The following is a 13,027-nucleotide window of genomic DNA, read 5'->3' on the forward strand; positions in this document are numbered from 1 at the left end:
ATTCTAGGCCTAAAGCAAGCTGGGCATTGCCGCTTGCCAGTCTCCGATCCTGTTTGGCTACTTTTTGTAGAATAGATTGATGTATGTGCTATAGAATGAGATGCTCCAATGAGGTTCCCAAAAGCTTCCTTTTGCCCAGAATCTCAGACCACCTCATCTTGTCCTGACCTCTCATTGTTTTTCATTGGCATTTTGGTGAACATTCAGCACCTGATTCAATGGACCTTCATGAAGAGAACAGCCATCCCTTCCCTTTATTAAAACAAGGTTTTATTGTACTGATCATTCACAAGATTTTTATGTTGCAAATGCCTCAGGACTAAATTGCAAATTCAACCCATATACAATTGAATATCCTGCCTTTTTTCAATTTTGGGCAATCTAAATTTTTCTTGCAACAACTCACTTAAAATGATTAATGATAAGCTGAATCAAAGTCACTTGGGGGAAGCATACAATTTTAAACTGGGATTGTCTGGAATGTAGCTTATTACGTGAAGGTCAAAAGTATACTCGACATCCTCTGGACATACGTTGCAGATTTTAAATGCAGTGCAGTGGAACTACTTCTGAATTGCATCTCAATTGTTTCTGTACTATCAGACAGGTCATTTAATTACCTCTGAACTGTTGCACTCCAATAAAAAATGGAAGTGACAATGAACGGCCAAGGATAAAATTGAAGGTTAAAAGGCTCATCATTGTTTGAAAATAATAATTTAAAAATACAGATGGTTTTTCTTTTCTAAAATATGGTTAATAAATATTAATATTTATAAAAGTTTTTGCCCTCTGATGCTTTCTAAGGAAAACAGCAATTTTCAGAAATATCAGACTAATATTTCATTAATCTATTCCGAACACCCCACAACGATGAGGTGATAGCCAGCCAGGCGGAGGGCTCAGAAAGAGGCTGTTGTCGAGAGTCTAACTATCGGCCATGGGCGTATTGTGAAAAAACTAATGGACATCCAGAGTCTGGTCAAGGAGACCGATGGAGCCACAACTATTATTTCCCCCAGCATCTGACAAATCCAGGAGATCCTTTGGAGACAACTAGCACAAATGGCACCCCAGTTTGGAAGCGAGTGCCCTGGAAAAGACGGTGTTTCGCTTCACTTGCTGTCATCTCACTGTACAGGATGCAAGTCATGATGAACAAGGTCCACTTACAAGTTTTGGAGCAGAGGAACAAGACAGCAATGAATGCTTCAGGTCTGTGGCTGCATAACAGAAATGGGAGAATTAAAAAGGCTCCATTTTGCCCCAAGTAGGTAATGTTCAAAAAGAAAAAATATAGATACAACATGGCTATTCAGGCAGATTTTATTTTATTTTTTTGGCCCATGCACAAAAATTGTACTTATTCAACTGAAATCATTCTATAATTAATTTCCCAAGAAGTCAGAGCAGCTGTTGGTGGGTTGTGTTTATTAATTGGTGATGAAACCAAAAGTACATAAACTATGTATGTAAACAGGAACAAACCTCCGAGGTCCTTTATTATTGCTAAAGAGGCAATAGATCTGAGCAATGTGTTGGTTTTCACCTGTGTTTCTCTCGGTGAATGTTATCACCTGAGTGGGGTAGCTCATCCACACAAGGCCAGCATTGTGTGGATGAGTGGGGCACTGGTTGGTGTCCAAGCAGAGCTTCTGAGAGACAGACTGCAGGCCATCTAGGTTCATTGCTACTATCATAGTTGGATTTGGCAGTTATTTCTACCTGTGGAAACACAGATTGATTCTTTTGGCCATTCACATTTTACTGAGTTGCCAAATGAAACTGGGAGCAGAAACGTTGAACAGAAGAAATTGTCAGATGCTGGCTAGGAATGGCAAATTGCATCACGCTTAACACTTTCAGTAATTTTATTGGCTTTAAAGGAACGTACTGAATTACAGCCAGATAAAAAGACTGTGTCATTCTACACCAGACACTTTTTGGCACTTGTGATTTGTGTGAAGCATTTTAGAACTTCAGACAAATTGTGGTATCAGATTTCTTAAAGAAACCACACTGTGAGCTGGCCTTGTTTCCATATTAATTCTTTGGATGATGAACTGCAAAATGCTCTTGTATTCTTCGTACAGGCTGAAAGGGGCATTAGAAGACTTTTCATCAATGTCCTGTAGGAATCTACAGACCACTCCAGACAAATGGCTGCCATCCTCACAATCAAGGAGAGGCCTCTTTTAATTTCGGATTAGATCTCTGTCTCTGTGAAGCTTCCAATTCTTGGTTCTTGCCCTACCTGCAGCCATCCCAGAGAAGAAATTCACAGACCCTCTTTCCTGGGTCAGCTCTTTAAATATTGGAAGACTCCTTTCCTGACTCTTCTCCTTTAGGCACAGCAGAACTGGCTCCTTTTTCCCATTCTTCAAATTAGCCTCCAAACCCTTTACGTTCTTTCTCGCTGTTCTCAGGACTTGTTCCAGTTCCTTAGCAACCTTTTTCTCCTGTAGCAACTAAAGCTGGATACTGGATACTCCTTTCTGAAAGGTGTAATGCGCTAGGATGCCAAGGAAGAAAAGGTGTGTCAGGGGAAAGAGGTAACCTAAAGGACCTGGCAAGAGGCCAGAGAGATGTCAGAAAGCCACCGGAGGAAGTGGAGGAGATCCTGAAAAGTCCACAGGAAGCCAGAGCTGGGCCTCCAGGAAAAAGTTGGGTCACATGAAGTTCTTAACCTGGTTTTATGAACTTCCCATTTTGAATGAGTACATTCAATCAAGGGTTCGTCTTCCCTGGGGGGAAGTCTAGAAGTGGACCCTGCTTGACAGTCAACACACGAAGCGACACTTCTTAAGGTACGCTTCACGGGGGTTGGGGGGGGGAATAGTCCAAAAAGTCAGAATGATGGTTGGAATGATGGGATGCCCCCCCCTTAAATGAATTGCACATCAAGACAGGGGGCGCGTTGGTGGTCGTGGCCAATGGCTTGATGCTTTGAACTACGCTTTGTGGACCTTCCAGTCTACACTGTTGGCCTCCAGAAGAGCTGCCACTCAAAGACTTCCAGTTCAGCAGCGTGCAAAGAGAGTTCAAGCACAACTTTCTCCCTCACAGACCTTTCCCACATCAGCTGGGAGAAGGAAGGAAGGAAGGAAGGACGCACTTTTTTCTTGGAGTCTTTCTCCACCCCCACCCCCTTTAGTTATGGGGTTGTGTTTTGAGTGAGCACCATTGTCTGGGCCCCCAACCCCCCCCCCATGAGTGCCAAACAGGGCCATTCTCATGAGCTCCCCAGGAACCAAAGCCCTGAAAGGCATTTGAATGAAGCCCCTTCCCCCCCCCCAAAGAGCACTCCAGGAAACCTGCAAATCTCTTCAGAAAAGAGATGCAAATGGGGGGGGCAGTTTCATAGATCGGTACTTGTTGATGGACCCCGGTTATCCACCCCCCCGAAAGTGGGGACTTCCTGCCTTCAGTTCTGTTGTCCCCATAAGCTGAGCTGGCCCCATGTCTTTGCTCCCCCCAAGCAGCACCAGGTGCTTCCTGGTGTGTGTGTGGGGGGGAAATGTAGGGTTTGAACATAGCAGTTACAACCCCTCCCAACAGGTAAGCTTGCAAAGGTGGCTGAGGCCGGGATGAAATCCCAGTTGCCTCCTAAAAATCTTACCTTAATGCCGCCATCCTCAGCCCTTCAGGGTTGCTGCCCAATAGTTAGCCACACTGGGCAGAGCTGCAGCAGCTGGAGTGCCACAGTGGTTTCCAGGCCAAGTGCAAATCTGAAGGCTTTTTTATGCCTGCTCACCTCAGTTCTCCTGGCCCCGCGGCTTGGTCCAGACTCTGGTCCTGACTCCCTCTGCAAGGCCAGCAGAGCTCAGCTTCAGGGAAGGGGCCGAAGAGCAGCCAGGCCAAAGGGTGGGGAGGGGCCAGGGGCAGCCCCGCTTCCTTCCTGGGGCCTTGACTGGTTGCTCTTTGCAGCTCCTCTACCCGCTGGCTGGTCGTTATGGGAAGAGTGGGAAGGAGAGGAGGGCTCACGCATCCGAAAAGCAAGGCGCACATCTAAGCAGGGAATAGTATAGTAGGGTGTGAACCAGCTGTTTCCGTATTGCACCTGCAGGTATTTTTAATGTACCTTTTTACTGTTAAAGAAGGACCCGAAAGGTAAATCCTAGGAGGAGCTGCTGCTGCTGCTTCTGCTGCTTTCCTTCATTTCTCTAAAGCCAGGACTTCTGCACAGGAGCGCTTTCTCCGGGTTGAAGCAAAGGGGAGGGCCGCCCTTCCAACGGCTCCCCCCTCCTGCGGGGCCCGGGAACTCTTCGGTTTTGCCACTGCAGAAGGACGGGGCTCCCTATGGAAGGCGTCCTTAAGCACCAATAGTGGAAAACCGGGCCGCCCTGGGCATTCACGGCCGCAGAGAGAGGAGGAGAGCGAGTGTCTGAAAACAACAAAACACCTGAACCGGCAAATCCTGCAGGCGGGCGGGAAGAGAAAGGCTGCCCCACTCCCGCTCCATCCCCCCGGCTTGCAGCAACAGCCTCCCCCAGGCGACGGGCTGGAGACTCCGGTGCCTGCGAGGGAAGCTGCTCCGAAGGGCCCCGAGAGCCAGAGGCTCCTTTGGGCGCCCTGGATGCCGGCCAAGGAGGGCGCTCCGCTTCCTGCCTCCCCTCGGCCTGTCTGGGGCCACGCACGAGGGACTTGCCCGTCCGGATCCCTCCGTTCCGGCTGAGCGGCTGCAGCTGCACCCCCGCCCCGTCCCCCGTGGCTTTCTTTGCTGATGCTTTGAGCTTGGCATGCTGACTGGGGAATTCTGGGAGTTGAAGTCCACCCATCTTAAAGGGGAGAGGGGAGGTTGAGAAACGTCTCAGGAATGGGGGCGTTGGAGGGGGCTTCCACTGCAGGCGGTGTGAAAAATTTGGGCAAAGATGTTTGTGAGTGTGATGATGATGGAATTATCAAGTTCTAAAAACACCAAAGCAAAACAATTCAGCCCCTGCCAGAAAGTATCAAGGCTTGTAAACTATTAAGACAATCAGTGGTGGGATTCAAGTAATTTAACAACCAGTTCTCTGCCCTATTGATTTCTTCCAAAAATCAGTTTACCAAACTGTTCAGAAAGTTAATAACCGGTTCTCCTGAAGTGGGGCGAACTGGCTGAATCCCACCACTGAAGACAATGAAGCAGATTCTGAAGTCAACCACAAAGGAAACATTTCATTTTTGAGAAAGGAAGCAGAAACTAGGAGTAATTTGCAACCTCGAAGCTAAATGTTACAAATTGCTAGCAAATGGTTGAGAAAACATTTAAGCCACAGCAGAGCTGCATTTTCAAAATCTTTTATTGCAACAACTCATTGCAAATCCCGCATGACCTCAGCATGAAAAAAAAAGAAGGCGACAGAGAGGAACAAGTGTCTTTGACTGAATAACAATCTGGGAGGGGAGATCCAATTTAGGAAGAGGAGGAGGTGGCAGCAGTCGAGAATAACGGAGGCTGAGGAAGCTGCTAGCAGGGGAAGGGGCAAACCCCACCCCCCCACCCTCTCCAGGTGCGAGGTGACATTAGCAGGGGCTGCCATTCGAGCAGCTGCAGAAATGGGTGGGGGGAGCAGCCTGGACAGAGCCAGAGAGCAGAAGGGCCACCTGGAAGCCACTCAGGTTTGCCATCATGCTAAACATAAAAACATGTGAGGAGGGGAATGACCAATTAATGCTTGTTAATTCTTGTGAAAACGGAAGGAAAATGTGTGGTGACACAGACAGTGGGGGGGGGAGTGGGGGAATTTTCTGCAAGGAGTGAGTCAGAATTTGGTTACACCCAGTGCTTCTTTCTGCAGAAATCTTGTGGCCCCAAAGCAGAGTTTTCTTCTCCTCCTCTCCCTCAACATTCAGACTGCCCCATCCTGATTGATGTTCTTGGATCAGAGAGATGAACATCTGGTGTTCTTCAGTCTTTCCATGTAGGTGGTCTAATGCCAGCCATCACATCCTCTTGGAGCATCTCTCCCCGCTGGATATGGGGCATGGATAGGGCAGCAGAGAGAAGTGGATTCAGAAAATTCCTGCTGAGGCCTTTTCCATCCTTGTGGAGGAGAGAATGACCAATTTAGCTAGTGCAGGGCTGGGCAAATATCCAGCCAGGTGGAGCAACTGGGCAACAGACCCTTCCTTCGGGCGGCCCATCCCGCTGGGCTCGGCTGCACGCTGACCGAGCCCAAAGCCCAGAAGGCCCACTTGTCCTGAAAGGAGGATGGGTGGATCTGACCCACCATGGCCTCTGAAGCAGGCCGAGAGCCCATCCCACAAAACCATGGGTCCTGCCAGAAGCTGCATGGGATGGGGTGGCCCCTTCTGGGGCCAAGGTGTTCCAGGGGCTGATGCTAGAAAGGGGTGTTTTCTCTGGCTGCTTAAGGGGGGGGGGGCTCTTGGGAAGCAGCAGGCCTTCCACAGAGGTCCCAGCCCAGGAGCTTGTAGAGCATCAGGGTAAGATCACCTGGATAAGATCAGGGCAAGAAGTCTGCCTGGGGGTATGGCAAAGGTCAGAGGACCCAGAGGCTGGGAGAGGCTGAAGTCTCAGGAAAAACTGGATGAAAATGGCCTGGGGGGAGAGCCGCTTCTCTCCAATTAGCATGCAAAGGCTGTGCCCCTTCCCCGCACTTGGGGCCCCTACCTGCAGGAGCCCTGGGGAAGAGCCTCTCCTGGGTGGAGAGCTATCTCCATTCCTTCCCTAGACCCTGGATCCTGCCTGAGGGGAAGGCGTGATACTCAGTCCAGTTTGAAGTTCATAATTGTGATCCCATGGAGGTGACTGGAGGTGACCTCTCTCCCACTTCCCTGGAAAATTTTTATATCCAGAACCTGCCAGCTTGTAAGGGAGGCCCAAGAAAGAGACTCAAACCAGGTGGCCTTCGGTTGGCCACTTTGGGAACGGAATGAGACAACTCACCCGTAGGACAATTCAACAAATACAAAAGTGAAATTAATTTCAATGGAACTATGGCCAATAATAAAATAAAGTCAATCTACAAATACAAGAGTTACAAGAAAACATGGTCACCTAAAACAAAAGTAATTCAATTAAATGATTAATACAGAGTTGAATTGTGGGAACATGGATTTGTCTTCACTTAATTGTTTACAGTCAGCTACAACTCAAAGGGGAATAACTTTTATCAGTTTGTTTATGAACTTTTACATTTAGAAATTATCCAGCTAAGCAAGCATAGATGACATAAACTCTACAGCACTCGAGGCCCTGATGTGGTTCCCAAAGATCTCTCCCTGTTAAGGAATAAGTGAGCAACTGGAATTTGGGTTTGTTAAGAAAAATGGATTAAAAAAAAAAATTCTACAGCAAAAACGTCAAAATGCTATCTTATTTGGATTGGATGACACAAATGAACCTGATATCACAAAGGTTTGTAACATCATTAGCTGCCATAATACACCAACCATCTCCCTAAAAGAAATCATCGAAGTCTCCAGAGATGGACCAGAATACAAGAACAGAGATGGCTCAGTGGCCCCATGATTCTGTAGAGTCATTTGCAAAAACGAGGCCAGCAAACAAAAGTTAAATTTATACTATAAATTCAATTGCCAGATCCAACTCTAACTACAGCAAACTTCAATCACAGCCTGCCCTATCCTTACTACAGCACATCTGCTGCCGTGAACTCTGCACAGAACTCAAAAGACTCCAAGACCAAGGCAAATCTAACCTATACATCAACTACTACACTGACTGCATAAAAAGTTAAACCTATAATCAATCACCCAACGTTCAACCATCACAAAAAACATCCAACCATCCATCATCCAGTACATCCAACCATCCTTCATCCACAACTAGGTACGCACGCCCCTTACTTCCTCAATACCAACCACTACTGACCTTAAATGCAAACTAATAAACACAAGAAGCATCATAAACAACATGCCTAAACTCCTCCTCTTATTAAATACTGCTACATTTGACATATTTGTCTGTGAAACATCCCTCTCTGACTCCATTATCACAGTAAGAAAATACCACATTTACTGGTCTGATCACAAAACCCACAGAGGTGGTGGAGTAAGTATCTTCTACAAAAAGTCACTAAACCTAAAAAATATTCAAGTTGCACATGAACTCGCTCTTCCAGAAACTATCGTCTGCGAACTTAAACATCACGCTTTGCTTACTATGTTACTGAGCCCCCGACTATGACATCGCACATGCAAACAAGTTAACCACACCACTAACATAGGTAGCCTCTTGCTCCTACCCTCTCCGGGTGACCTCAACCTACCTCTTATTAATTAGATAATAAACAAATGTACAACTGAACCCATCCATACAATCCTATATAATGCTGTTACTAATCTAGGTCTAGATCAACTAGTAACTAAAAACACTAGACTCAACAACTGCTTCAACCTCATCTTCTGCAACAGCTTAAACTCAATTCATGGACTACAAATAAAAGAACTCTTTTCCAATAGTGACTACAAATAAAATAACTCTTTTCCAACAGTGACCACATGATTGACTTTTGTCTCAATATACTCCCTTGGGTATCACCATAATAAGGGAATACCCAACTACAACTTCAAAAAAGCCAACTATGATCTCATAGCCACTGAGCTCTCATCTCCTGATTGGCAAATTCTATTCTCTTACTGTAACACTGCCGAAGACCATTATAACATTTTCTTGCTCAAAGTCAATAGAATTATTAAACTACTAATCAACACCACTAATCAACACCAAAACCAAGAAAAACAAATTACCCATATCAATAAGAAAGCTCCAATCCAAAAAAAAAAAATCCCTCTGGTGAAAAAACAAAACTGGCTATCTAGCTAACTTTAAAAGCCGCTACAAAAAAATATGCCACCAAATAAAGACTGAATGCACCAATTACCACATCAAACAAGAAGAAAACCTTCTGCGCACGAAATCCAACCGCGCCTTCTATAATTTTGTAAACAACAAACTTAAAGATTTGAGATCCATCCCACCTCTAAAAGGACCTAACAATAACAAATGCAATGATGGAGTTAAAGCAAACCTCTTTAACACATTCTTCGGCTCAGTCTTTGTAAACAGCAATGGCTCATCCCCAACATTCCCTAATTGTACTACTAATAACTATGATGATCTAACACAAATAGATTTCACAGAAGATAACATTGAAAAGGCATTATGTAGACTAAAATCATCTCTATTTGTTGGACCTGATGGACTTATACATTCTTCTTAAAAAAGCTTTCCACTGCTATAGCAGAACCCCTAAGCATAATATTTGAAAAATCTTTCAGGACCAGCTCCCTAACCAAACTATGGTCACTAGTCACAGTCATCCCTATCTTCAAAAAGGGAGATCCCAGCCTAGTTGAGAATTACAGACCAATCTTTTTATGCTGCGTCACCTACAAAGTCATGGAATCAATCATCAACCAATCCATTATCCTCCACCCAGAAACAAACAACGTACTCTCTAATAAACAATTTGGTTTCAAAAAAAAATTATCCTGCAATCTACAACTTCTACACTGACAAAACATATGGACTACAAATCTTGATCAGGCAAAGCAATAGATGCAATTTACATAGACTTCTGTAAAGTCTTTGATTCAGTGGTACATGACAAACTACTTCTAAAACTAAAAACTTATGGCATCTCCAGACCCCTCCATAATTGGATAACCATGTTCCTGTCAAACAGATAGCAAGGGTTCAAAATAGGGAGTGCCCTATCAAATCCTGCACCTGCTAATAGCGGTGTCCCCCAAGGCAGAGTTCTAGGACCAACACTCTACATACTATACATAAATGACCTTTGTGATCATATATAAGTAACTGTGTTCTCTTCTCCGATGATGTAAAACTATTTAACATCACCAACAATGCTGCTACCCTTCAAAAAGACCTTGACTTTGTGTTGGAATGGTCAAAAAATTGGCAACTCCAAATCTCAAACAACAAATGCTCAATCTTACACATTGGCAAAAGGAATCAGAACACAAAATACAAGCTGAGTGGACATGAGCTTGTAGATGACCCTCACTCTGTCAAGGACCTTGGAGTACTCATATCAAATGATCTAAGTACCAAAGCCCACTGTAACAACATTGCCAAAAAGGCATTAAGGGTTGTAAACCTAATCTTGCGTAGCTTCTTCTCTGGTAATATTACACTACTAACCAGAGCATGCAAAACATTTGCTAGACTAATTCTTGAATACAGCTTGTCTGTCTGGAACCCGTAACTGCATATTGGACATTAATACAATTCAGAGAGTCCAGAGATATTTCACAAGAAGAGTCCTCCAATCCTCTGCTCACAGCAAAATACCTTATGCTACTAGACTTGAAAATTTTGGGCTTAGAAAATTTAGAACTATGCCGCCTTTGGTATGACCTAAGCATAGCTCCTAAAATATCTGCTACAATGTCCTACAATGTCAATGACTACTTCAGCTTCAACCACAACAATACACAAGCACACAATAGATACAAACTTAAAGTGAACTGCTCCAAACTCGATTGCAGAAAGTATGACTTCAGTAACAGAGTGGTCAATGCCTGGAATGCACTACCAGACTCTGTGGTCTCATCCCAAAACCCCAAAAATGTTAACCTAAGACTGGCTATTGTTGACCTCACCCCATTCCTAAGATGTCTGTAAGGGGCCTGCATAAAAGCACCAGCGTGCCTTCTATCCCTGTCCTAATGTTCCCTTTAATTGTATTCACTTTATGTATTCAATTCATGCTTATACTTATATATACTATCTAATATGTATTCAAATACGGTAAATAAAAATAAATAGTAAACAAGATGATTCCTCGGTGGGTCTTAGTGTTTATTTTTTATTTATTTTATATATATATAAAATAATAAAATAAGCATGAACAAACGAGATGATACCTCCCGCCTACCAGCCATTTGGAAATCCGCCCTTATTGACAAACGAGTCCCTAACACGAGGAATGACACCAGACCCACACTCACGAGGTCCACACAGGATGTCATCACCACACATCCACCCAGAAAGCAGACCCAAACCCACACTGATCAAGAAGCACGACCAAGGACCAGAAGCCAGACCGCAGCTGCAACATTAGCCATTTCAAACCCCTCCAATCCATACATACAGCAGACAGACACCCACTATGAAGATGTAGCACGACCACAAACACGAAGTCAAACAACAGCAATGCAGCTCACAAGCTCAAATCCCCCTGCAACTCAGGCTAATCTGAGCACAACCAAGCCCCCACCAACACAGGACACACCCCCATCCAATCAGAGCACAAAAAAAAACCCCATCCAATCAGAGCACAGCCAAGCTCCCACCCAATCAGTTCAAACCCCCACTAGCAGTTAAAAAGGAAGAAACAGCTGCAATCACACATTGCTCCCAGAACCACGAAGCTGAAGCCTGAAGATGACGAATGAGACTTCGTCGAAACGTCGCCAAGACACTTCCAATTTTACGCGGGAGAAAACCCGAATAACCAAAGACCTACATACAAACACCCGCGAAAACCTCAGAAAACATATATATATATATATATATATATATATATATATATATATATATATATATATATATATATATATATATATATATATCCTCAGCTGAATTGGGGCCTGCCCGGCACACCTCAGACTCAGGACTATGCCAGCCACCAACATGGGGGCCTGCCAGGACAATGCCAGTCAGCGAACGGGGGCTGCATTCTAGTTCTTATTAAAAAAAATTTTAGTTCAGTACTTTTTCTGAATTTTGATGTTTTGATCCAGAAACATTCATGAGGATCTGCACTGAAACTGGTGCCAGGAACTGCAGCCCCGATTTCTGTTTGGTCCCCAGGCCTTATTGGCAGAGGCCAGATATTTCTGCTGCCTCGGGAGGCTTTCTGGCAGTTCATTGCTGCTGTTTGCTTAAACAAAACTGACTCTGAACACGCTAACAAGTCCAGCTGGAAACACTGATTTTTCTTTTCAAACATCATACATTTTGGCAGCTGGTTTCTTTGAGGAAAAACACAGATTATCTGGACCTCCCATCTCTGCCAAGAAGTTCCTCTTTTCTATTTATTTACACAGAAAGTATTGATATTCAGAATTAATATTTTCAGAGTTTCTTTTTTTCCTGAAATATGTTTCCAGCAAAGCCAGTCTTTTCTACAACAAGGGCCGGTCCTCACCAAGGACTAGACACTTAGCCTCATCCACATGCATTCAGGACTCAAAGTGCTGGGTGAGAAGATGTAAGCATGAGAACTTGCCCTCTTCTCAGCTGTAGTTTGTCTTCTAAATCCACCTATTTAGCTTTGGAGGGAAAACGATGCTTCCCTCACATCCGGCATCCGGGAGAATTTGACGGAACCTCTTCCAGAAGGGCAGCCACAGAAACAGCGGTGGGAACGTGGATGGAGGCCAGGCCTCTCCTTTCAAGGATCCCTGGAACAAAAGTGTGCAAACATGCTGTGTTTGCTTCCTTATTTTGTGGTGCTGTTTAAGAAAACAAAAACCTCGCTGAAGGGTCAGTGGAAGCCGGTCAGCAGGAGCTCTGCTCTTCTAAGGAGAGGGGCAATTCCAGCCCTCCCGTGGCCAGATCTGAGCATGGTTGGGGTCCTGCACAAGCCCCTATTGTCCCCAGTGTGTTCACCACAATTGTGCAGCCTTCCCTTCCAAGTTTTTTCATCCATGATTAAAGGAGGGGGGGGAAGTGTTCTGCCAAAAGGTTTAATTAATTCATCGGTTGAACCTATCAAACAAGTCTCACTGCACCACAATAATAGCAGGAAAATAGGGTACAAAGCACCCTGATACAGCTGAGTGTTCCAGATCAAAGGCGGCCCGGCTAACCTCGAAGGGAGGCTGTCGGCGGTGCAGGGCAAAAGCCCCTCCCCCCTCCTGCGCAGTCCTGCCGGCTGTGGAAGGTGGAACGTGTTACTCCGGGGCTGTTTTCCACCGCAGCTTTTTATCAAAACAGCCTCAAAGTCAAAGATAAGGCTTGGAAAGAGGCAAACCCGGGAGGGGGGAGGGAAGGAAGGCGAGCCGGTTTTAAAGCAACCCGGATGAG

Source organism: Ahaetulla prasina, chromosome 8 (genome assembly GCF_028640845.1).
Source record: "Ahaetulla prasina isolate Xishuangbanna chromosome 8, ASM2864084v1, whole genome shotgun sequence".
Lineage (NCBI taxonomy): Eukaryota > Metazoa > Chordata > Lepidosauria > Squamata > Colubridae > Ahaetulla > Ahaetulla prasina.